Raw genomic sequence first — 25,297 nt, forward strand, 5'->3', positions numbered from 1 at the left:
TCAGAAGCGGAGGTGGAGGAGGGGCCGCAGCAGGCATCAACATCGCAACAGGTTCCATCAGCCGGGCCCGTATCTGGCCCAAAACGCGTGTCAAAGCCAAAACCTGTTGGAGGACAGCGTGGCCATCCGGTTAAAGCTCAGTCTGCAATCCCTGAAAAGGGATCCGATGCTAGGAAGAGTGCAGTCTGGCATTTTTTTAAACAACATCCAACTGATCAGCGCAAAGTCATCTGTCAAAAATGTTCAACTAGCTTAAGCAGAGGTCAGAATCTGAAAAGTCTAAATACTAGTTGCATGCATAGACACTTAACCACCATGCATTTTCAAGCCTGGACTAACTACCAAACGTCCCTTAAGGTTGTAGCACCCTCGGCCAATGAAGCTAGTCAGCAACGCAACATCCCTTCCGTCACTGTAAGGCCACCATTTTCCGCACCACCGGCAGATTCTGTGCAGGTTTCTTTGCCAGCCAAAAGCAGTCAGGGTCAGGGAATCACCAGTTTTGTAGGAGGAAATATTGCATCTAGGGCACCGGCGGAAACAATACCGTCTCCAACCGTCTCTCAGTCTGCCATGTACACCGGCACACCCGAAAGTTCCACGATCTCCAGCTCTCCAGTCCAGCTCACCCTACATGAGACTCTGGTTAGAAAAAGGAAGTACTTATCCTCGCATCCGCGTACACAGGGTTTTAACGCCCACATAGCTAGACTAATCTCGTTAGAGATGATGCCCTACCGGTTAGTTGAAAGCGAAGCTTTCAAAGCCCTGATGGAGTACGCTGAACCACGATACGAGCTACCCAGTCGACACTTTTTTTTCAAGAAAAGCCATCCCAGCCCTGCACCAGCATGTTAAACAGCGCATCGTCCATGCACTCAGGCAATCTGTGAGTACAAAGGTGCACCTGACTACAGATGCATGGACCAGTAGGCATGGCCAGGGACGTTATGTGTCCATCACGGCACACTGGGTGAATGTGGTGGATGCAGGGTCCACAGGCGACATCAATTTAGGGACAGTTGTGCCTAGCCCACGGTCTAGGAAACAGTTGGCTGTAGGCGTTCGCACCCCCTCCTCCTTGTCCTCCTGCAGAAGCTACAGCTCTTCCACAGAACGCAGTCGGCCAACCACTCCATCGGCAGATGACACTGTTGCACACCAGTTGTCCCATTATGGGCCAGCTACTGGCAAGCGTCAGCAGGCTGTATTGGCTATGAAGTGTTTGGGCGACAACAGACACACCGCGGAAGTTCTGTCCGAGTTCTTGCAACAAGAAACGCAGTCGTGGCTGGGCACAGTAGATCTTGAGGCAGGCAAGGTAGTGAGTGATAACGGAAGGAATTTCATGGCTGCCATCTCCCTTTCCCAACTGAAACACATTCCTTGCCTGGCACACACCTTAAACTGGGTGGTACAGTGCTTATTGAAAACTTATCCTGGGTTCTCCGACCTGCTCCTCAAAGTGCGTGCACTTTGCTCACATATCCGACGTTCGCCTGTACACGCCAGCCGTATGCAGACCTATCAGCGGTCTTTGAACCTTCCCCAGCATCGCCTAATCATAGACGTTGCAACAAGGTGGAACTCAACACTGCACATGCTTCAGAGACTGTGCGAACAGAGGCGTGCTGTTATTTATTTGTGGGAGGATACACGGGCAGGCAGTAGGATGGCAGACATGGAGTTGTCAGGTGTGCAGTGGTCTAAGATACAAGACATGTGTCAAGTCCTTCAGTGTTTTGAGGAATGCACATGGCTGGTTAGTGCAGACAACGCCGTAATAAGCATGAGCATCCCCCTAATGCGTCTGCTGATGCAAAGTTTGACGCACATAAAGGAGCAGGCGTCTGCACCAGAGGAAGAGGAAAGCCTTGATGACAGTCAGCCATTGTCTGGTCAGGGCAGTGTACAGGACGAGGTAGCGGGCGAAGAGGAGGTGGAGGACGAGGAGGATGATGGGGATGAGTATATTTTTAATGCCGAACCTTTCCCGGGGGCACTGGAAATTGGTTGCGTGTCACGGCCGGGTTCTGGTTTTTTGAGGGACACAAGTGACGTAGATTTGCCTGCAACTGCCCCTCAACCAATCACAACCGGAGATTTGACAACTGGAACTTTGGCCCACATGGCGGATTATGCCTTACGTATCCTAAAAAGGGACACACGCATTACGAAAATGATGAACGATGACGATTACTGGTTGGCCTGCCTCCTTGATCCACGCTATAAAGGCAAATTGCAAAATATTATGCCACATGAGAACTTGGAACTAATATTAGCAACCAAACAATCAACTCTTGTTGACCGTTTGCTTCAGGCATTCCCAGCACACAGCGCACGTGATCGTTCTCACACGAGCTCCAGGGGGCAGCAGACTAGGAGTGTTAGGGGTGCACACATCAGAAGTGGCGTTGGACAGAGGGGTTTTCTGACCAGGTTGTGGAGTGATTTTGCTATGACCGCAGACAGGACAGGTACTGCTGCATCAATTGAAAGTGACAGGAGACAACATTTGTCCAGTATGGTTACTAACTATTTTTCATCCCTTATCGATGTTCTCCCTCAACCGTCATTCCCATTTGATTACTGGGCCTCCAAATTAGACACCTGGCCAGAATTGGCAGAATATGCATTGCAGGAGCTTGCTTGCCCGGCAGCAAGTGTCCTATCAGAAAGAGTATTCAGTGCTGCAGGTTCAATATTAACCGAAAAAAGGACTCGTCTGGCTACCCAAAATGTTGACGATCTAACATTCATTAAAATGAACCACAACTGGATTTCGAAATCTTTTGCCCCACCTTGCCCGGCCGACACCTAGCTTTCCTATGAAAAGCTCTTGCCTGTGAATTACTTTTCTAATGTCTAATTTGCTGCAGCTGATTGTACAGCATACGACATGTTTACACCTCCCTAAATGGCCAAACTCCCCACACGGGGCCGTGGTATCGCGACTTGGCGCAAGCACCCGTGAGACTGCTGTTTGTCTGAAGAGGTGGGTGTGCTCGCTTTTGGTTGACGGCATTGCTACTGGGTCCCTCATAGTACAATGTAGTGTCTCTGGCGGTGGTGGTGCGCACCCAACGTCAGACACACCGTTGTAACATGAGGGGCCCTGGGGCGGTCCCGCCGGCCTCAAGAGAGTTCCCCCTTCCCCCAGCTCAAAATGTGCTGTACCACGTGCAAAATTATGTCGCACAGCTCCACCAATCTTTAGTCTATTCGCTGACATCATTCAATGTCTGGCACTGACAATACAAATTTGTAGACATCTATGATGCAACTTAAAGTAGTCTGTGTCTGTGTCCTATATTGGCACCATTAAATAGTTACCGCCAAATTACTATGTCAGAAACTCAGCAGATGAGCCCACCCCTGTACCTAAGTATGCCACCTTTTTTTTTGTTTTGGTTGTTTTGCGAGACATTAACATCTATTTATATTTTGGGAGTACTGGGACAGACACTCCTTGCAATACTCCTCCACTGACCACCAAGCTGCCTGTGTATCCATGTAACCGATGTAAAACTGCCATGAGCCTATTGTTTGTTATTTTAGGCCTTTGATAGCCTGTCTGCGGTCCCTACTTTCAATACTCCACCACTGACCACCAAGCTGCCTGCCGTGTATCCATGTAACCGCTGTAAAACTGCCATGAGCCTATTGTTTGTTATTTTAGGCCTTCGAAGCCTGTCTGCGGTCCCTCCTTCCACTAGGCCTCCACTGACCTGACCACTGCTGCCCGTGTACCCCTGGAACCAATTTTAAAGTGCCTACAGCCAGCCCATTTTATTGTGTTAGGCCTTCGAAGCCTGTCTGCGGTCCCTCCTTCCACTAGGCCTACACTGACCAGACCACTGCTGCCCGTGTACCCCTGGAACCAATTATAAAGTGCCTACAGCCAGCCCATTTTATTATGTTAGGCCTTGGAAGCCTGTCTGCGGTCCCTCCTTCCACTAGGCCTCCACTGACCTGACCACTGCTGCCCGTGTACCCCTGGAACCAATTTTAAAGTGCCTACAGCCAGCCCATTTTATTGTGTTAGGCCTTCGAAGCCTGTCTGCGGTCCCTCCTTCCACTAGGCCTCCACTGACCTGACCACTGCTGCCCGTGTACCCCTGGAACCAATTTTAAAGTGCCTACAGCCAGCCCATTTTATTGTGTTAGGCCTTCGAAGCCTGTCTGCGGTCCCTCCTTCCACTAGGCCTACACTGACCAGACCACTGCTGCCCGTGTACCCCTGGAACCAATTTTAAAGTGCCTACAGCCAGCACATTTTATTATGTTAGGCCTTCGAAGCCTGTCTGCGGTCCCTCCTTCCACTAGGCCTACACTGACAAAGGTACACCTGACAACAGACACATGGACCTGTAGGCATGGCCACGGAAGGTTACGTGTCCTTTGTGGCTCAATGGGTTAATGTATTGGATGCATGGTCCACACAGGGGACAGCCTGCTAAGTCTGTCTGCAGTCCCTAATTCAAGTTGTCCTCAACTGAATAAAGCTGAGCTTCTACCTTCCGGCTCTGATTAACTGCTGTTTTTAAACACATTGGTGGTTCCGGCCTACTAACGGTGTCTGCCCCTGCCTGGTGTTGTCCTCAACTGAATACAGCTGAGCTTCAACCTTCTGCCTCTCATTAACTGCTGTTTTTTTTTTTTTTTTTTAAATGGTGTTTAGGGCCTACTAACGGTGTCTGCCCCTCCCTGGTGTTGCCCTCAACTGAATAAAGCTGAGCTTCAACCTTCTGGCTCTCATTAAGTGTTTTTTAAAAAACAAAATGGTGTTTAGGGCCTACTAACGGTGTCTGCCCCTCCCTGGTGTTGCCCTCAACTGAATAAAGCTGGGCTTCAACCTTCTGGCTCTCATTAAGTGTTTTTTAAAAAACAAAATGGTGTTTAGGGCCTACTAACGGTTTCTGCCCCTCCCTGGTGTTGGCCTCAACTGAATAAAGCTGAGCTTCAACCTTCTGCCTCTCAGTAAGTGTTTTTTAAAAAACAAAATGGTGTTTAGGGCCTACTAACGGTGTCTGCCCCTCCCTGGTGTTGCCCTCAACTGAATAAAGCTGGGCTTCAACCTTCTGGCTCTCATTAAGTGTTTTTTAAAAAACAAAATGGTGTTTAGGGCCTACTAACGGCTTCTGCCCCTCCCTGGTGTTGTCCTCAACTGAATAAAGCTGAGCTTCAACCTTCTGGCTCTCATTAAGTGTTTTTTAAAAAACAAAATGGTGGTTAGGGCCTACTAACGGTGTCTGCCCCTCCCTGGTGTTGCCCTCAACTGAATAAAGCTGTGCTTCAACCTTCTGGCTCTCATTAAGTGTTTTTTAAAAAACAAAATGGTGTTTAGGGCCTACTAACGGCTTCTGCCCCTCCCTGGTGTTGTCCTCAACTGAATGAAGCTGAGCTTCAACCTTCTGGCTCTCATTAAGTGTTTTTTAAAAAACAAAATGGTGGTTAGGGCCTACTAACGGTGTCTGCCCCTCCCTGGTGTTGCCCTCAACTGAATAAAGCTGTGCTTCAACCTTCTGGCTTTCAGCCTATAGTATCAGATATTAAACTGCATTTGGCCTTCAACTTTGGTTACGGCCTACTAACGGTGTCTGCCCCTCCCTGGTGTTGCCCTCAACTGAATAAAGCTGGGCTTCAACCTTCTGGCTCTCATTAAGTGTTTTTTAAAAAACAAAATGGTGTTTAGGGCCTACTAACGGCTTCTGCCCCTCCCTGGTGTTGTCCTCAACTGAATAAAGCTGAGCTTCAACCTTCTGGCTCTCATTAAGTGTTTTTTAAAAAACAAAATGGTGGTTAGGGCCTACTAACGGTTTCTGCCCCTCCCTGGTGTTGCCCTCAACTGAATAAATCTGTGCTTCAACCTTCTGGCTCTCATTAAGTGTTTTTTAAAAAACAAAATGGTGTTTAGGGCCTACTAACGGCTTCTGCCCCTCCCTGGTGTTGCCCTCAACTGAATAAAGCTGTGCTTCAACCTTCTGGCTTTCAGCCTATAGTATCAGATATTAAACTGCATTTGGCCTTCAACTTTGGTTACGGCCTACTAACGGTGTCTGCCCCTCCCTGGTGTTGCCCTCAACTGAATAAAGCTGAGCTTCAACCTTCTGGCTCTCATTAAGTGTTTTTTAAAAAACAAAATGGTGTTTAGGGCCTACTAACGGTGTCTGCCCCTCCCTGGTGTTGCCCTCAACTGAATAAAGCTGAGCTTCAACCTTCTGGCTCTCATTAAGTGTTTTTTAAAAAACAAAATGGTGTTTAGGGCCTACTAACGGTGTCTGCCCCTCCCTGGTGTTGCCCTCAACTGAATAAAGCTGTGCTTCAACCTTCTGGCTTTCAGCCTATAGTATCAGATATTAAACTGCATTTGGCCTTCAACTTTGGTTACGGCCTACTAACGGTGTCTGCCCCTCCCTGGTGTTGCCCTCAACTGAATAAAGCTGAGCTTCAACCTTCTGGCTCTCATTAAGTGTTTTTTAAAAAACAAAATGGTGTTTAGGGCCTACTAACGGTGTCTGCCCCTCCCTGGTGTTGCCCTCAACTGAATAAAGCTGGGCTTCAACCTTCTGGCTCTCATTAAGTGTTTTTTAAAAAACAAAATGGTGTTTAGGGCCTACTAACGGCTTCTGCCCCTCCCTGGTGTTGTCCTCAACTGAATAAAGCTGAGATTCAACCTTTTGGCTCTCATTAAGTGTTTTTTAAAAAACAAAATGGTGGTTAGGGCCTACTAACGGTGTCTGCCCCTCCCTGGTGTTGCCCTCAACTGAATAAAGCTGTGCTTCAACCTTCTGGCTCTCATTAAGTGTTTTTTAAAAAACAAAATGGTGTTTAGGGCCTACTAACGGCTTCTGCCCCTCCCTGGTGTTGCCCTCAACTGAATAAAGCTGTGCTTCAACCTTCTGGCTTTCAGCCTATAGTATCAGATATTAAACTGCATTTGGCCTTCAACTTTGGTTACGGCCTACTAACGGTGTCTGCCCCTCCCTGGTGTTGCCCTCAACTGAATAAAGCTGAGCTTCAACCTTCTGGCTCTCATTAAGTGTTTTTTAAAAAACAAAATGGTGTTTAGGGCCTACTAACGGTGTCTGCCCCTCCCTGGTGTTGCCCTCAACTGAATAAAGCTGGGCTTCAACCTTCTGGCTCTCATTAAGTGTTTTTTAAAAAACAAAATGGTGTTTAGGGCCTACTAACGGCTTCTGCCCCTCCCTGGTGTTGTCCTCAACTGAACAAAGCTGAGCTTCCACATTCTGGCTTTCGGCCTATGCTATCAGATATTAAACTGCATTTGGCCTACTAGTGTGGTTAGGCCCTTGAAACAGTGTCTGCTGCTCTTGGGTTTGCTACTCCACTGAACAAAGCAATGCCGCCTGTTTAGTCCTGTTACCAATTTTGATCTGCATTTAGCCTACTTTATTCTTTGGCCCTATATCTGTTTCCTCCTCATCCTGCCCATTGCCCAGCCACTGCTAGATGAGTCTGCTGGTACATTGACCTAGACCACTACATTCCCCTTGTACTCTACACAGCCAGAATCTGACCCTGCTGAAAGTAAGGTTCCCCTTCCCGCATATTATACCACCTTACACAGGGACAAAGAGGAAGGTGCAGATGAAAGTGCAGGTTCCTTCATCAGGTGGGGGGGGGCATACTCGTTGGCGACGTCACTGGCACAGGGCCACTCAGAGTACGCAAAAGTGTCGCTGCTGGTGGGAGGCGCCCCCGCCATGCAAACACACCGCCGTACTTTGAGGGGCCCTGTGCCAGTGCCAATGCGAACGAGTGGGCCCCCCCTGCTTGCTCAGGATCACAGCACTTGCAACGTTGAAATACTTACCTCTCCCTGCTCCACCGCCATGACGTAGTCCACGTTTCCTGGGCCCACTAAAACCTTGAACCAGCCCTACCCCCCACAACTTTTGCCAAATGACCCCCAATTTCCAGTGCCCAACTATTATTATAAAGTTAATTAAGATTGACAAGCTTCAGAAAACAAGAATGGATGTTTTTGGCAGTAAAATGGGCACTGTAGGTGTTTTCCTGGCCTCCACTCACTGCCGGCTATGCTTCCCCATTGACTTGCATTGGGTTTCGTGTTTCGGTCGATCCCCGACTTTTAGCGATAATCGGCCGACTTCACTCGACTCGACTCTGGACTAAATCGGGTTTCACAAAACCAGACTCGATCTTAAAAAAATGAAAGTCGCTCAACCCTACCGACCAGCGATATAACAGTGGGATCCAGATCGCTGCTGCGTGTCAAACTCAACAAGATCGCTATCCAGGACGCTGCAACGTCACGGATCGTTGTCGTTCTCGTTGGAAAGTTGTTTAGTGTGAAGGTACCTTTAGAATGAAAGTCAAAGCAGAAACTGCATTTGCAGACACATGTTTTAGGGTATTTGCACTGAACTTCAGTGCAAAACATGAATATTGGTTGGCTCAGAGAGAGGCCTTTCATAAAGTATTTGAGAGGGAATATTTCTCCTTATGCAAAGCAATAACCTTACGTAGGGAGACTTATAAGCAATGTTCTTAAGGGAAATTGAAATGTCCAAACAGCCTTTTCAAAGTGGAAGAGGACAGAAAACTCTAGTACCATCTATTGGATGTAGCAATCCCCCACCCTCAGATGAGAAATATACATTGTAGATGGGTACCATTAAAGCAGGAGACATTCAATTCTTTAATTTTTGATCACCATTCTATATTGACTACTCTAATAACATTTACAGCTTGATTATTTTTTATACAGTGGGTGACATAAATATTGAACACATCACCAATAAAGTACATTTATTTCTAAAGGTGCTATTGACATAAAATTCTCACCACACAGGCAAGAAATGAAACAGGGAAAAATTATTGAATACGCTTACTGAAATTTATTTAATACTTCGTACAAAAGCCTTTGTTGGTGATGACAGATTCAAGACACCTGTATGGAGAAACTAGTCGCGTGCATTGCTCAGGTGTGATTTTGTACCATTCTTCCATTCAAACACTCTTCAAAACCTGACTGTTCCGTAAGCTCCTTCTATGAACTCTGAGCTTTAGTTCCTTCCATAAATGTTTTATTGGATTCAGGTCAGGTAATTGGCTGGACCATTCTAGAAGCTTTATTTTCTTTCTCTGAAACCAAGTAATAGTTTTCTTGCCTTCACTGTCCTGCTGTAATGTCCACCCTTGTTTCATCTTCATCACCCTGTTAGATGGCAGCAGATTTTTATTAACAATGTCTAGGTACATTTGTCCATTCATCCTTCCTTCAATCATATGAAATTTTCCAGTGCTGTTTGCAGAAAACCATCCCCACACAAGGATGCTTCCACCTACAAACTTCACTCTTGGTTTGCTGTTTTTGGGGTGATATGCAGTGCTTTTTGGCCTCCAAACATGGTGTGCATTTTGGCATACAAAGGGTTTAGATTTGGTCTCATCTGACTAGAATATGTTCTCCTAGTATTTCACATGCTTGTCTAAATGTTGTTGAGCAAACTTTAAACACTCTTGGACATGCTTTTTGTTTTTCCCGTCCTATGAAACTATCCATTGTTCGATTATGTCCCTGGTATACATGTGCTATACCAACATACACTGTAGGTCTCAAGAGGTGAACTCTGCACTGTGGCCACAGTGTAGCGGAGCTCAACATATGCATATCACAGTTGCGCACAAAAGACTCAGTGTTTGGCATTATGAACTCTGCCCCAGGGTGCATACATATATCCAACAAGCAGTAAGATGGACCCATAGATGGTAAAGTAGAGGTATATTAGTAATTAGCCAGCACTTCATCAGGGGGCGCCCCTGAAGAAGCGACTCACCAGCAAAACGTGCATTGGGGACTGCGGACACAGCGCACACTGCTGTCAGTTTCCTAGGATGCACATGTATGAATATTATGAATATATACTAAACGATTACTATTACACATTGAGCTCTTCAATCAGTGCCACTGACCACTTAATCTCTGGGCTTATTGTCACTATCCTCATTTTTACTCTTTGTCCAACCTTTCTATGCATTTTTAACATGTATGTGTACATTTTTAATAACATTTGTTTTGACTTGACAAATCTTGTGACACCAACTCAGTGTCCTCCCTTTTGTATACAAAACATAACAAGTAGAAATATAGTGTTATTACTCATGGATACACTGTAGTTCAGCGGTATCCACATTGTGCAGTGATGACTCAGTGACCCAGGAAAAGTGCAACATAAAGTCTCTTAATAAACAGCGTACTCACAAACAGAAAGTAAATCAGATCCTCCGAATCACAGCCGAAAAAACAAAGACAGTCCGTGATCGGTTGCCGTGGGCGACTGCACCGCCATGCATGCTGAGGGTGCCAGGTCTTTTAGCTCTGCTTGGCCCTGTGTTGCCTCACACAGGTTGAGCTCTGCAGAGCCTTCTGCTCTGCCTGCTTGCAAGACAAAACGTACGCACCAAACCCTCTGCTGCAGGGTTTTTTACAAAAGAACCTGTGGCTGCTGGCCACATGGAAATCCCGGGGCCTGGGTGGAAACAGACTGTCCCACTACCATCCAGTAGTCCATTTAAAAAATAAAAGCCCAGAGCAGGTTTTCATAAATCTGCCTTGGACAAATAGCTTGCCCAAAATAAACACTTACTTATATTCTGCATTGCAATTACAGCTATGCCTGTGAATGCAATGCACTCCCACGGCCTCCATATCCTTCTTCGCACATCCCGAGGGACACATAGGGGCCCTCACATATAACACCGGTCACTGCCTCACAGTCCCCTCAAATGTTCAACCCCACAAGTTTGAACATTTGTCACAACACAGGGGGCCCGTGACAGGGCATCTGCATCTCCCTGTGACTTCCCCACCCGATGTTCCACTGAGAAACGAAAGTTTTGTAGGGGCAGGAACCATCTGGTGATCCGAGCATTCCTCTCTTTTGCATTTCTCATCCAGACGAGGGGTGAATGGTCCATTACTAAACTTAACTGACACCCGAGCAAATAGTAGCATAGGGACTCCAAGGCCCATTTAATCGTCAAGCATTCCTTCTCCACTACACTATAATTTTTCTCCACCGGGGTCATTTTCCTGCTTAAGTAGGTGACTGGATGCTCATCCCCATTCACCTCTTGCAACAGCACCGCTCCCAGACCTACCTCTGAGACATCTGTCTGCACGATAAACATTTCCTTGAAGTTGGGGCTGATGAGGATCGGCTGTCCATACAATGCAGACTTCAAGGACTGGAACACTTCCTCCGCTTGAGGATTCCACCAGACCATTTAACAGGTCAGTTAGGGGTGCTGATTTCCCCACAAAATTGGGTATAAACCAGCAGTAGCACCCAATGATGCCAAGAAATGCCCTCACCTGTTTGGTTCTTAACGGCTTGGGCCATATTTGAATGGCCTCAATCTCGGTTACTTGGGGTTTGATTCCCCGCGGCCGATCACGTAACCTAAGTACTGGGTTTTCATGAGTCCTATAGCATATTTCTTTGGGTTTTCTGTTAACCCCACAATTCTGAGAGACTCCAGCACTGCTTGAACCTGGGACATCTCAGTTGGTACTAAAGATGACTATGTAATCCAAATAGGCTGACACGTAATTCCGATGAGGTTCTAACACAATGTCCATCAGCCTCTGGAATGTGGCCGGAGCCCCATGTAACCCGAAAGGCAAGACAACATACTGATAGGGACCCTCTGGTTTGATAAAAGCGGTCTTTTCTTTTGCTGATGCCATTAACGGGACCTGCCGGTAACCTTTGGTGAGATCGAGCATGGTGAAGTACTGGGCCTCCGCGAGTCTCTCATTTAGCTTGTCCACCAGGGGCATTGGCTAGAGGTCAAACTTAGATACCTCATTCAATTTCCTGAAGTCATTACAAAAACGTAAAGACCCATCTGGATTTGGAATCAGCACAATGGGGCTAGCCCACTCACTCTGGGACTCCTCAATGACTTCCAACTGAAGCATTTGCTTCACTTCAGCCGTGATGGCTTGCTTTCTGGCTTCGGGCACTTGGTACGGTTTCACCCATACCCTTACCTGGGGCCGGTGACAATGTCATGTTGTATCAGAGAGGTCCTCTCTGGCAGTTCTGAGAATACGTCCATATTCTGCTGCACCAGAGCTCGAGCCTCCAATTGCTGCTATTTGGTGAAAGCATCATTTATTTTAACCTGACCCCTGGCTGTGTCCTTGGCCAATGCCAGAGGGATCCCCATTGGTACAACCGGAGTCGCCTCCGTGACCAAACATTCCCGGTCCTTCCAGGCTTTTAGCAGGTTGACATGGTATAGTTGATCGGGTTTCCTTTTTGTTGGTACACTCTATAATTCACTTCTCCTACTTTCCCCCGTATCTCATATGGCTCTTGCCACTTGGCCATGAGCTTACTCTCTGGAGTGGGCACTAGTACCAACACCTGGTCCCCTTCTTTAAAGGTCCTGACCATAGCTCTCTAATTGTATGTGCAGCTCTGTGCGGCTTGGGCATCCATGAGATGCTCTTTAAATATGGGCTGTACTGACGCAATCCGGTCCTTCATGCTCGCCACGTGCTCGATTACGCTCCAATGCGAAGTTGGCTCCTGTTCCCACATCTCCTTAGCTACATTGAGCAGTCCCCTTGGATGCCTGCCATACAACAATTAAAATTGGGGGAAACCTGTGGACGCGTGTGGTACCTGATAGACCGTGAACATTAGATAAGACAATAACATGTCCCAATCCCTTCCATCCTTGGCTACCACTTTCTTGAGCATGGCTTTGAGGGTCTTGTTAAACCTCTCTATCAACCCGTCGGTTTGTGGGTGGTACACCGATGTGCGTAGCTGTTTGATAAGGAGCAGCTTGCACAGCTCCTTGGTTACCTTGGACATAAAAGGAGTCCCCTGATCCATAAGGATCTCCATTGGTAGCCCAAGGTGACAAAACATGGCAAATAGCTTGTGGGCTATTAGTTTTGCCAAGGTGTGGCGGAGAGGTATTGCCTCTGGGTACTGTGTGGCGTAGTCCACTATGACAAAGATATGTTGATGGCCACGGGCGGATTTTACGATGTGCCCTATCAGGTCTATTGCTATCCGCTCAAAGGGTACCTCAATGATGGGCAGAGGTTCTAATGGACTCCGGTAGTTTGTGGTGGGTGAGGTTAGTTGGCACGCCGGACACGTGTCACAGTACCTCTGGACCTCCGCGTAGACTTCAGGCCAAGAAAAATGCTGCAGTATGCGCTCCTGCATCTTTTTGGCCCACATGTGCCCTCCCAGCATGTGGGTGTGAGCCATGCCAAGTACCGCCCGACGGTAGGCACCACCAGCTGTTCCACCACCTCATCCTGGATTTTGTCCACCCTGTGTATCAACTCTTGGTGCATAACCAAGTGGGGAAAAACTGTCTCAGCACCAGGTTGCTGAGCCACTCCATTAATCTCTACTACCCATTCTCGGGCCCAGGCCAGGGTGGGATCCTGGAGCTGAGCCGTCCCAAAGATGCCAGGGGACACCGCCAGCTTGAGGATTGGTGGGGGTCTCCTTGACCTCTCCTGCCGATACCTCTAGGGGAAGCCTATTAGGGTTACACTCTGTCCCAATCTTTGGGTTCCATGCCCGGAATAACATTTACCTTGAGAGGGTTAAACCTGGTCTACCACAGGGACCAGAAAAGGGGAAAGTCTCTTCCCTTCACAGTCCCATATTGAAGGGTCTTCAACACTCTCACCACATGTTTGATTTCTCGACACGGTGTGGAAAAAGTAACCCCTGCGGTCAGGTAATCTCGGAGTTTCCCATGGATACATACCACCCACTTTACATCCATCAGGATTGTCCTCAGCAACAATGGACCCATGAACCAGAGTCACTAAGCTCCCCGAGTCCAAGAGAGCCTCTGTCTGGTACCTGTTGAGTACCTGGCACAGTTGGGGCTCGCTTCTGGCAGTGCCTGTAGTTGTGGTGCAGACGGGCTGGGTGTACATAGACACTCAGCAAATATACCCACAGTCCATGGGTACAGTTGTTAGGGGGCAGTTGGCAGTCACATGTCCAGGCCCTTGGCACTGCCAACACTTAATAGCTGCAACACAAGGGGACCTTGGGGCCGATTTAGGGGACAAGGTTCTGTGGTTACTCATCTTTTGGGATACCCCTCAGCACCGGCTCTGTCCGGATTGGCCCCAGCGGAGGGTCGTGAACTTTTCCCAGGCTCCTGAGCTAGTGGGGCATTACATGACAGTCGAAGTGGAGCAGTGTCCCATATAAAGTCCTGAGTGGCAGTATACTGCTTAATCAGTCCTACCACCAGGTCCAGAGTCCCCGAGTCACCTTGTTCCACCCAATGCTGTATGGCTGCTGGCAGAGCCCTCACCAGCTGGTTGACCACCACCCTCTCTACCATCTGGAAAGGATTTAAGAGACTCCACAAAAGAACACTGGAATACCCATGGAGCTTGCACATATGTGTTGACCCCCAGTTGGGCAACAATCTCACCTTTCAGCTACCCATAGTTCAGGGCATCGTCCTGTCTGAGGTCCAGGAAAGCCTTCTGGGCATCTCCTGTCAGGAAGTGGGCCACCACTTCAGCCCACTGGGTCATTGGTAAGCTCTCCCACTCTGCAGTGTGCTCAAAGACAATGAGGAAGGCCTCCATGTTGTCCTCAGGACCCATCTTTATCAGCGCTCACTGAATGTTATACCGAGCCTCCAAATAGATTGAGGTTGCTGGTGGGGCCACCTCTAACATAGCCATGATCTGCTGCATCAACAAGTTATTTTCTGCTGTTGCTGATTATATATTTCCTGCTGCTGACACTGCAGCTGCTGGTGGTGCTACTTATTGTTGCCGCTGCTGAGCGAGGACCAACTGCTTCAAAAGCTCCTCCATCTTGTCATGCAGCACGCTTTGGGGTATGCCTCAGTTCACACTGCCCGCATTCTCCACCATATGTAGTGCAGCAGTATCCACACTGTGCAGTGATAAGGCAGTGACCCAGGAAAAGTGCAAAGTAAAGTCTCTTTTACTAAACAGCATACTCACAAACAGAAAGTAAATCAGATCCTCCAGATTGCAGCCGAGAAAACAAAGAAAGTTGGTGTCTTGTTGCCGTGGGCGACTGCATCGTCATGTACGCTGAGGGTGCCAAGCCTTTTGGCTCTACTTGGCCCTGTGTTGCCTTACAGAGGTTGAGCTCTGCAGAGCCTTCTGCTCTGCCTGCTTGCAAGACCAAAACTGACACAACCAACCCTCTGCTGCAGGGGTTTATAACAAAAGAACCTGTGGCAATCGGCCACATGGAAAACCTGGGGCAGGGGAGAAAATGGACTGCCCCACTACCATCCTGTGGTCTGTTTCAAAAATAAAAGCCCAGAGCAGGTTTTCTTAAATCTGCCTTGGACAAATAGCTTGCCCAAGATCAACACTTTTATTCTGCATTGCAATCACAGCTATACCTGTGACTGCAATGCACTCCCACGGCCTCAATATGCTTCTTTGTACATCCTGGGGGACACATAGCGACCCTCACATATAACACTAATCACTGCCTCACAATACACATACCAGCTTATTCTGAAAAGTTTCTTGAAAATACAAAATTGATAAGCTGCCATAGTCCTCAAAAACTACAAAGGTTGGATTGCACAATAGCACACTCACAGAAAAAATCTAAATGGATTTTTGAGCATGATGTGGATTTCTAAGTGTGTGGCTGAAGGAAGATGGACCAGAATAGTAGTCTATCTTGCGTGTCCGGGCCAGAACTGTCAGAACTGTCATCATTGTTGCCAGGGAAAGCACTTTCTGACCGGAGTAGAACTTTGCACCTGACTGCTGGGGGCGGGTGTAACATAAAGGAGGCTGTGTGCTTGGGAACGGGGCTTTAGGCGGGTATCCAACGTGTACTGCTGTAGAAGGTTGACTCCCGCTCCGCAGACCGACGCCAACTGACAGGCCCGCTTTGCAGCGTTCCACCCCCGTGCATAGAGACTGTACATCACCAGAGACTAACTCCCTGTTAATCCCCGACCATAACAGCACTTACCAGTCGGTGCATCAGATACCTGCTGATTCTCTTTGCAACGCTGATATGACGTCTCACGCGGTTCGCAGCATTGAGACTGCGGCCTCCATTCTGGGACTTTGTACTTCTTTGGTTGTGCAGCAGACATTCCCCATTCAGCACCTCGTTCCAGGATCACAAGACCATGTGTAAGAAGATCAGGATACTTCGCCACATACAGAGACAGTGCTTCACTTTTCTCCTGGACTGGCTCAGAGACATCATACGCCACCTACGACGCCATCATGGGATTTTCCAGCCACCATCATCCAGGAACCAGAGACTGATAAGTTAACCTGTTATTTCACTTGTTGCAATTACTTTTTCGCTATATATATATATATATATATATATATATATATATATATATATATATATATATATATATATATAATATATATATTGTGGGCCTGTATGTTTACACCCCCGTCTCTCTCCATGGAGTATTCACTGATGAGACATTTGTATAATACCCGTTAACTCTTGCTCTGCCTCCTGCTCATCACTGCATCCCGCGTTCCTGCTATTACCTTACATTCGGTGTAGTTGGCAGGATGCAGTCTAACAGCATGGAGGAGGCAGACCAAGCAGTTGGGGGAGGCCCTAGGTCCAATATCTCGCTGGGGGCAATGTTGAATAATTTCCCAAAGTTTACGGGGAGTAACAGAGTGTTGTGGAGCTGGACTGAGCGTATAAGGGGTATGATGAGGATACACCCCATGACCATTGCATTGGAAGTTGAAGTGGCTATAATGGTATTAGATGGAGAAGCCAGAGACTCAGTTATGTTGTGGACCTCCAGGAAGTGAGACACTCATAATAAAGTGCTGCACATTCTGGAAGAGACCTATGGGAACCCCACAGATGTAGGAGAACTTAGGACATGTCTCTTTAGTCTCATGCAGAGGGAGGGGGAGACCATGAATAAGTAAAGCAAAGTGATTGTTCCTGCTTCTTCCAAACTCATTCTACCACCTGGACAAAGAGTACTCACTCTGCCCGTCCGAGCTCGCGTTTCATTAGAAGTAGTTGAGATTCAAATTGAGCCTTCCTTCTCGGAGCAACTTCCCTCGGGGATCTTGGTGGCCCGTACGTTAACCATTGTACGCAATGGGATTGTTCCTGTATGCTGCATCAATTTAGAGGATCAGGACATCACAGTTCTCCCTAACTTCGAAGTAGCCCAGATTGTGGATATTCCTGAAGAGATAGTATCATCTCAGTCTGTATAGCTGGAGGTGCAACAAGGAGATCCATGGATTGCAACGGTGAACTCCTCTTTGTCACCAGAGCAAACAAATGAGGGCCGAATTGGCTGGACTCACTCAGGCTCAGGTGCAACAGGTGGAAGCTCTGATAGGACGATATAGGGACGTATTCACTAGCCATGAAGACGATTTTGGCTGCACCATGGCTATCACACACGAGATACCTACTAGAAATACCACGCCCATTAGAGAATGTCGTCAGCCAATCCCACCACAGCTGCACCAAGAGGTGAAGAGCATGTTGGGTCAGATGCTGCAGAAAGGTGTCATCAGAGAGAGTCAGAGTCCCTGGGCTGCTCCAATAGTGTGGGTGCAGAAGAAGGATGGGACTCTGTGCTTTTGTGTGGATAACCGGAACCTAAATGCTTGTTCCATGAGATAGTCATACCCTTTGCCCAGGATTGAGGAATCTCTATCCGCACTAGGAAAAGCCAAATTCTTTTCTACAATGGACCGCGCCAGTGGCTATCGGCAAGTGCCAATGTCTGAACAAGATCAAGCAAAGACCACTTTCATTCTACCCATTGGCTGTTTGAATTAAACTGAATGCCGTTCGGCCTGGCTAACGCCCTCGAAACTTTTCAACATCTCATGGAAAGGTATCCGGGCGACTTGAATTTTGAAGCCACACTTATCTACCTAGATGACATTATAGTCTACGCTACTTCATTTGAGGAACATCTCCGATGACTTGAACAGGTGTTGAGTTGCCTCCAAAAGCACGGATTAAAAGTGAAACCCCAAATATGTCATTTGTTCCGCACACAAATTGAATACTTGGGCCATGTTGTTTCTGCTGATGGGGTGAAACCATCCCGAGAAAAGATTGCAGTGATACAGGATTGGCCCACTCCAGAGATGGTGAAAGATATCCGAGCGTTTCTGGGATTAACTGGGTATTACCGCTGCTTTGTGAAGAATTTTGCCCACCGAGCAATACCGTTGATGGATCTGCTTAAAGGGGCACCCTCGGGCACAAAGAACTGGAGCATTCGTTGGCAATTTAACAGTTCAAGGATTTCTCAATAAAGCACAGTCTCTTAGGTACACAAGACCCATTTTAATGGGTCGGTCCATTCTGTTTGTGACGCCAAAATGGAACGCCCGTCAGGGCCGTGGGGTACTCAGTACCGGGTCTGGTACTTAAAGGGATATGTTACAGCAGCAGGGACCCGATCCATGGCCCTGGGTGCCCATGCACAAGGGGAAAGGTCTTTAAAGGGATTGTAAATAAAGAAATAAAGTTTGTTCGTGACGCCACCTGTGGTATTTGGCCAGGGGTAACCGGCGCTGCTTAAAGGGGTCCACTGGGGTGATGTTATGGCAGCAGGGATAGTATGGCTTCCCACAAGTGAAGCTGAGTCCCCCAGGGCTCCCGATGTTGTAGATAAAGATGGTAGGTGGTATAGAAAGAAACAGAGGACACAAGTTGCAGTCTCTTTACCTCTTTACTGTAGAATTCAGGCAACCACAGTCCAGGGTACCGGATCACAGGTACTGGTATGGTCTGGACGGCTTGAAGGTGAATCTGGAATCCCCCTAACCAGGTGGGGTTGGAAGCCTTCCTTCTAGCGCTGCATTGTAAAATCCCTTGCTGCCTTTGGTCTCACACAAGGTCCTCATGTTTTCACTCTCTGTCCCCCTTTAGGTAAGACAATATTCGCATGACAGGTTACTCGAACCTTTTTACAGGGTCTCTCAGATGACACCGGGCTCTATATGCTACTATGTCTTTGGGTGTTAATGGTGGACAAATGACTTTAAATCTAGCTGTTCGCTGGTTTCTGCCGTGGGGTATAGAGTTACCCCCACAACCTCTGTCTTCCGGCTACTGGTATTCTGCGCTTCAGCGTGGAGGAAGCTCAGTCGCAGCTTCCCTCCACCTCTTAACTCTCCTTTGCTCATTTTCCTCCTTCACGCTCTCTACAGCTTGTTCCATCCTTTTCTCTCTCCTTTCCAGGAGCTGCAGCACCTCACATGGCTGCACAGCTCACTCTTTCCTCTCTCAGACTCTCTCACAGACTGACTGCTCTCCCTGTCTCTGGCAGACTCCTCTACTTTCCATCCAGCCAGAATATATATAGGGGAGCCACCCACAAACTGGATCAGAGCTCCCCTTTCTGGCCTGGAGTAAGAACATGCTGCATGTTTGTGATACCCAATAAAGGGCTCCTTCCTCACTTCCAAGCATGACATCAATCTCCCCATGAGGAAAGCAATGCCACTGTAATGACCTGGAACCTGGGGTGTTACACTCCCCCCCACTTACACAAGTCGGTCCCTTCATGATTCCTAACTTAACCAATTACAGTTACAGTTTTTTTAAGTTGGAGCTGCTGGCATTGGTGTGGGCCATGACAGAGAGGTTCACAGTACTAGTACACATGAATAATAACCCATTGGCTCACCTGGAAAATGCGAGACTTGGAGCTCTGGAACAATGATGGGTGGCCAGAATGGCAAAGTTTCATTTCAAAATTGCTTACAAAAGAGGAGCAGAGAACACTCATGCAGATGTCCTATTTAGGGTGAAACATGCGAAATAGAGATGAAGAACTGGAAAGTGAGGAGGTCCCCAGGTTCCTAGTCTTCACCAGGATGATGGTGACATTGCAGGACCAGGTACAAATACCTGCTCAGGGGGGTGCCTTGGGCCAATCTCGGGACAAGAAGATAGTGAGCTTGCTCTGCTTAGATGGTGACCTCAAAGAAACCTCCCAGTTTGTCGAAGAGAAGTAAACTGTCCCAGGAGACTCTGCGGATTCTTCGACAGTGGGAACTCCTTCAGATGAAGAATGGTTTACTATATCGGAAAGTGCAACTTCAGGCAGAGCTGGGTGCCACCTGGCAAGTTTTGGTTCCAGAAACATTGTTGTATGAGAAAGCCACCGAAGCACATGAAAAAAGAGCGCACGTTGGTCAGGAGAAGACTTTCAATGGTTGCATCGGTTCATTTTTCATCCTTGGTTAAAGACAGTCATGGAAGAGACTTGTAGGGCATGCCAGACATGTGAATTGGCTAAACCACCGGAGCAGAGAGCCCCTATACAGACCATTGTGACATCCTCCCCTCTGGAGCTGTTAATGATAGACTATCTAACCTATCTAACCATTGGGCCAGCCCATCAGGGGTATGAACATTGTTTAGTAATGGTGGATCCCAAAATTTGCTGTTGTAACTCCAAACCAGGGACCAAACTGCGGAATCAGCGGCACATGCAATTTATAAAAGGCATCCATGCCTTTTATATTGTGAAAGTCTTCTGAATTTTAGCAGCATATTTCTCACTTTGCAATGCATTACGTGATTTCATGTGATATCCACAGTGGAAGTTTTCAGGCAAGTTTGGACTACCAATTTTCTCCTTAAAGGAATGGGTGTTGACATGTTAAATATGGCATGGGACAAGTGATTATATAGCACCATGACACAAGCAATTCTTGTATATTATTACTAAAAACAAAGCATGTTAGGTACACATTTTTCTATGCAGTCGTATTGATTCTAGAATATATATATTTTTTTATTATTAATTCTGGATGGATATTTATTGACTCCTAAAATGACTCACAGGGGTATTATGCCAGCTCCAATGTTCAATCCCATTTTATCCGTTGTGGCTGTGAACAATAGACAGGTGATACATTTCATTTATTATTGCCAGCTTCAAAAGTTCCATCACTATATGGATCTTTTCAATGTGCACAGTCATAGACGTCAGCTTTTCTGCAAAAAATATATTTCCGTTTGTTCAGTAAAATGTATTATGAGAACCTGTTTGCTAACTTTTCTATCTAAATAATGCGAGTTCATATTGAGTTCAACCCTGCAGGAGAGGTTACACTTCTGGGAAACTTGTCAGTGAAGTCTGTTTGAAGGTTTATGGGCAAAAATCAATGTCCGCTGCGATAAATTATCGGTGTCCTTCATTTACAGATTTCTCTGATCATTGTCATTATTTTTCATCTATATGGTACATGTGGTTTTCGTTTACTTTCAAAATGCAATTGTTACCATCCATCTCTCATGTCTCCCCTCCCCTTTTTCCTCATAGTTTGTAAGCTTGCGAGCAGGGCCCTCATTCCTCCTGGTATCTGTTTTGAACTGTGATTTCTGTTATGCTGTAATGTCTATTGTCTATACAAGTCCCCTCTATAAGTTGTAAAGTGCTGCGGAATATGTTGGCGCTATATAAATAAAAATTATTATTATTATTATTATTAAAATGTAACCCCTTAACAACAAGGCAAGTTTTAGCAATTCATCTTGTTCTAAAAGCCATAACTTTTTTCTTTTTCGGCCATATGACTGCTTTTTCTGTGGAACAAGTAGTAGTTTATAACTAGAGTTGGGCGAATATGATCGGAATCGGTCGCCGAATCAGAATTTGCCATATTTGTGCCATATCGGTACCCTATTCCTGATAAATTTATGTTTGATGATAGGTTCTGAACATATTCGGTCACTTCTACTCCCATTAACTCCAATGACGTTCGGCTGTGTTTGGCGAATATTGCTAAACCAATATTCGCCACCGATCAAAATCGGAACCAAATTTAGAAAATTTGCTCAACTCTATTTATAACCCCTTCAGGACCTTGACGTAAGATTATGTGATAATTGGGAAGAGGTTCTCAACCTATGACATAATCTTCATGTCATAACGATCATGAGGAGCTGTGCCCACTTGATCGCTGTTGGGAGCTAAGTGATAGCCGACCTCCGACTGTCACTGCCAGGAGTAGTGCCCACACCACCAGGGCCGTTTAACTCCTTAAATTCTGCAGTAAAAACGATCACATAATTTAAAAGACTAGGAGAGGAGAGGCTCCCGTGACCTCATAGTTGCCATGACAACTTGAGGTAGTGATGATGACCTCCTGGTCTGACAGCTGCGATAACTTGTTTAGACCATGCCATGGAGCATTGCAATTCATCATTATACTAGCGTTCAGAATAACAAAAGTTAAAGTCCCATAAAGGGACTAAGTAAAAAATAGAAATATATATTTTTAAAAATCACTAAATAATAATAAAAAAATTATATTTATGAATACATATATTTATGAAAAAAATGCACATATTTGCTATTGTCACTTCTGGAATGGCCAGATCTATTAAACTGTCACACCAGTTAACCCCTTCAGTGAATACCATGGCAAAACCAAGGCAAAAACTATGCTTTTTCATCACACAGCAGAACAAAAAGTGGAATAAAATTCGATCAAGCAGTCAAATGTAAATACAAGTGGTATTGCAGAAAACATCTTGTCCAGCAAAAAATTATCTAGCTCCATCAGTGGAGAAATAAAAATACATTGCAATGCAAAAAGTTTTTATAGTATAAAAACAGCAAAACATAAAAAATATATAAATGGCTGACCCATACTGACCCGAAGAATAAAGCTGCTTTATCACTTTTACCACACGGTGAACAGCATTTTTTAAAAAAAGCAAACAAAAACAATCCGTGACTTGTGGTTTTTGTTCATTTTGCCTCCCAAAAATCATAATAGAAAGCGATCAAAACCCGTTCTGTGCCCAAAAATGGTACCAATAGAAAAATCAACTCAACTTGCAAAAAACAAGCCCTTAAATGACTGTAGAAATATAGAAAAATGATAGCTCTCAAGATATGATGATGCAAAGACTTGCAATTGCAAAAAAAAGCGTCTTTTCAGTGTGTGACAGCAGTGAAACATAAAAAAAGTTATAAATCTTGTTTGGCTGTAATTGCACCCGAAGAATAAAGTTGTTTAATCACTTATATCACACGAGGAACGGCATTAAAAAATAAATAAAACCAATTCTTCACCTGCTGTTGATTTGTTCATTCTGCTTCCCAAAGATCACAGTAAGGCTTGGCTCACATTTATACTGTGCTCTGTGCTGAGCGCTTACACCGGGGTTTCCATGTAAATCTCTGAAATATGTGATTCAAACCCCCATCAGAAGATTCCCTATAATGAGGCAGATGGGGGCACTGTGGACACCATCTGGCTTATGATCCGGCGGTGTCCATCTTTTTAAGCATGCATAAAACTACGGTCAGCCACAGTTTTTTGTAAATCTTAAAAGAAGGACAACATTGAACTGAGGCTAGACTGAGTCCAGAGTAACTCTGTTGTCTCATTATAGTGAATGGATCCGTCAGGGATTTCATGTGAATCACATCATTTGGAGATTTAGATGGAAACCCTGATGTAAGTGCTCAGAGTTGAGCACAGGATAAATGTGATCAAAAAAGTTATGTAAAATATACCCCAAGAAAGCTTCAACTCGATCCACAAAAAAAGGCAAATCCCCACTCAGGTCAGCCATCTATCAATGGAAATCTTGGCGGCTTCCACATTATTGGTGGCACAAAAGCTCTGAATAAGCTCTATGGCTCTTCGTTCCCCTAAAGAAATCCAACAAATTCTGTACTCACAAATACAAATGCACCCTCCCTTCTGAGCTCCACAGTGTGCCCAAACCACATTCAGCATCCAGATGTTTGGCATTTCTGTAGTGGTGAATTAACGGGGTCCATGTCTCCAGAGGCATGAGAGGGGTATAATGAACCTGCACTACATTGTACTGGGCAGTGGCAGATTTGCAATTTTCACTCCTCATCATCCATGGCTGCTCGTTTCTGGAAAACACCCATGGAGTAAAAATTGTCACTACACCTGTAGATAAATTTCCATAGGGGTGTGATTTCCAAAATTAGGTTACATGAGGGATTCTGCTTTTCTGGCACTTAGATGCTATGTATATTCAGTCAGCAAACTATTCTACGATAATTCATTCTCGAAGAGTCTCCAGTGACAGCAGCGAAACATAAACATAACATAAAGCATAAAAACATAAAACCAATTCAAATGTAAGATCATCAGTCAGTCCTCTTTATAGGGTCATCACGGAGCCAACACTATAAACTTAAAGAGGGTCAACATGCGGGCCGCTCCTAATTTTTCCAGGGTGTGTATGATGTCCTCTTTCAGAATTTTTACAAGATATCTATGATGCCTACCTCTTCAATTCTTTTACATATACATGTATTTTCCCCATGGGTAAATGTTTTTCAGCACTTGTACTTAGTGCACTCTAGGAGTCCCACTCCTTAAAAATGGGAAATAAATGTTTTCTAAGGCCCTCCTCTACGTATCTTCCACAGTGTATTGTAGTCCCTTCTAATTTTTGGCAGCCCTTGCACTTTTAACAATTACAATTTTAATAGAATGTGAATGAGGCCCTCCTTATTGTCTAATACATGGTGTATCTGAATCCCTCTTCCTTCTAATTTTTGGCAGTTCTTGCATTGACTTTTTGAATTAAAATTACATTTACTGGTGAATGTAGTTTTATTTCCCCCTCTACTATGTCATCTACTGTAGCCATAGCCAGTGGGGAAATATGGTGAGAGATGGCCCGGCTATTAAGGGGTGGAAGAGGTTGTTTTTTTTTCTATCTTTAATTTTGCTTTATATAGAAGTAATTATTGTAACACCACTGCCTGCGTCCCTGCATGGTATCCCACCCCCATCAGTTCCTTGTCCTCTGCTTGCTGTGTGCAGTCAGCTCCTGGTCCTCTGCTTGTTTTACATGTTTAGGGCACCCACACTTTGTGATTTTTAAATAGACAGTGCATGCATTTCTAATGTGTCTCCAGCCTATTGCTGAGAGGCACTTGGTACTTAAGGCACCTCCACCTGTTGAAAGGTGCCTGAGCAACATTCTTTTTCAGGGTGTGTGTATGCAACTACTGAGTTGCCAGGTGCAGTCCTGTTTCTGATCTTGCTTGAACCTGTTTCCCTGGGTCTGTCTGCCCAGGTCTATAACTGTATCCAATCTTTCAGGTTTCTGCCACTCTGGGAGCTGAATACCCAGGCCTGAACCCTGAACCTCTATCTGTGTCTGTCCTTGAATGAATTAGGGCCTATCTCTGAACTTGTTTGAATTTAATCTGCATCTTTCTCTAAACCTAC

The sequence above is a fragment of the Ranitomeya variabilis genome, chromosome 2 (assembly GCF_051348905.1).
Source record: "Ranitomeya variabilis isolate aRanVar5 chromosome 2, aRanVar5.hap1, whole genome shotgun sequence".
Taxonomy (NCBI): domain Eukaryota; kingdom Metazoa; phylum Chordata; class Amphibia; order Anura; family Dendrobatidae; genus Ranitomeya; species Ranitomeya variabilis.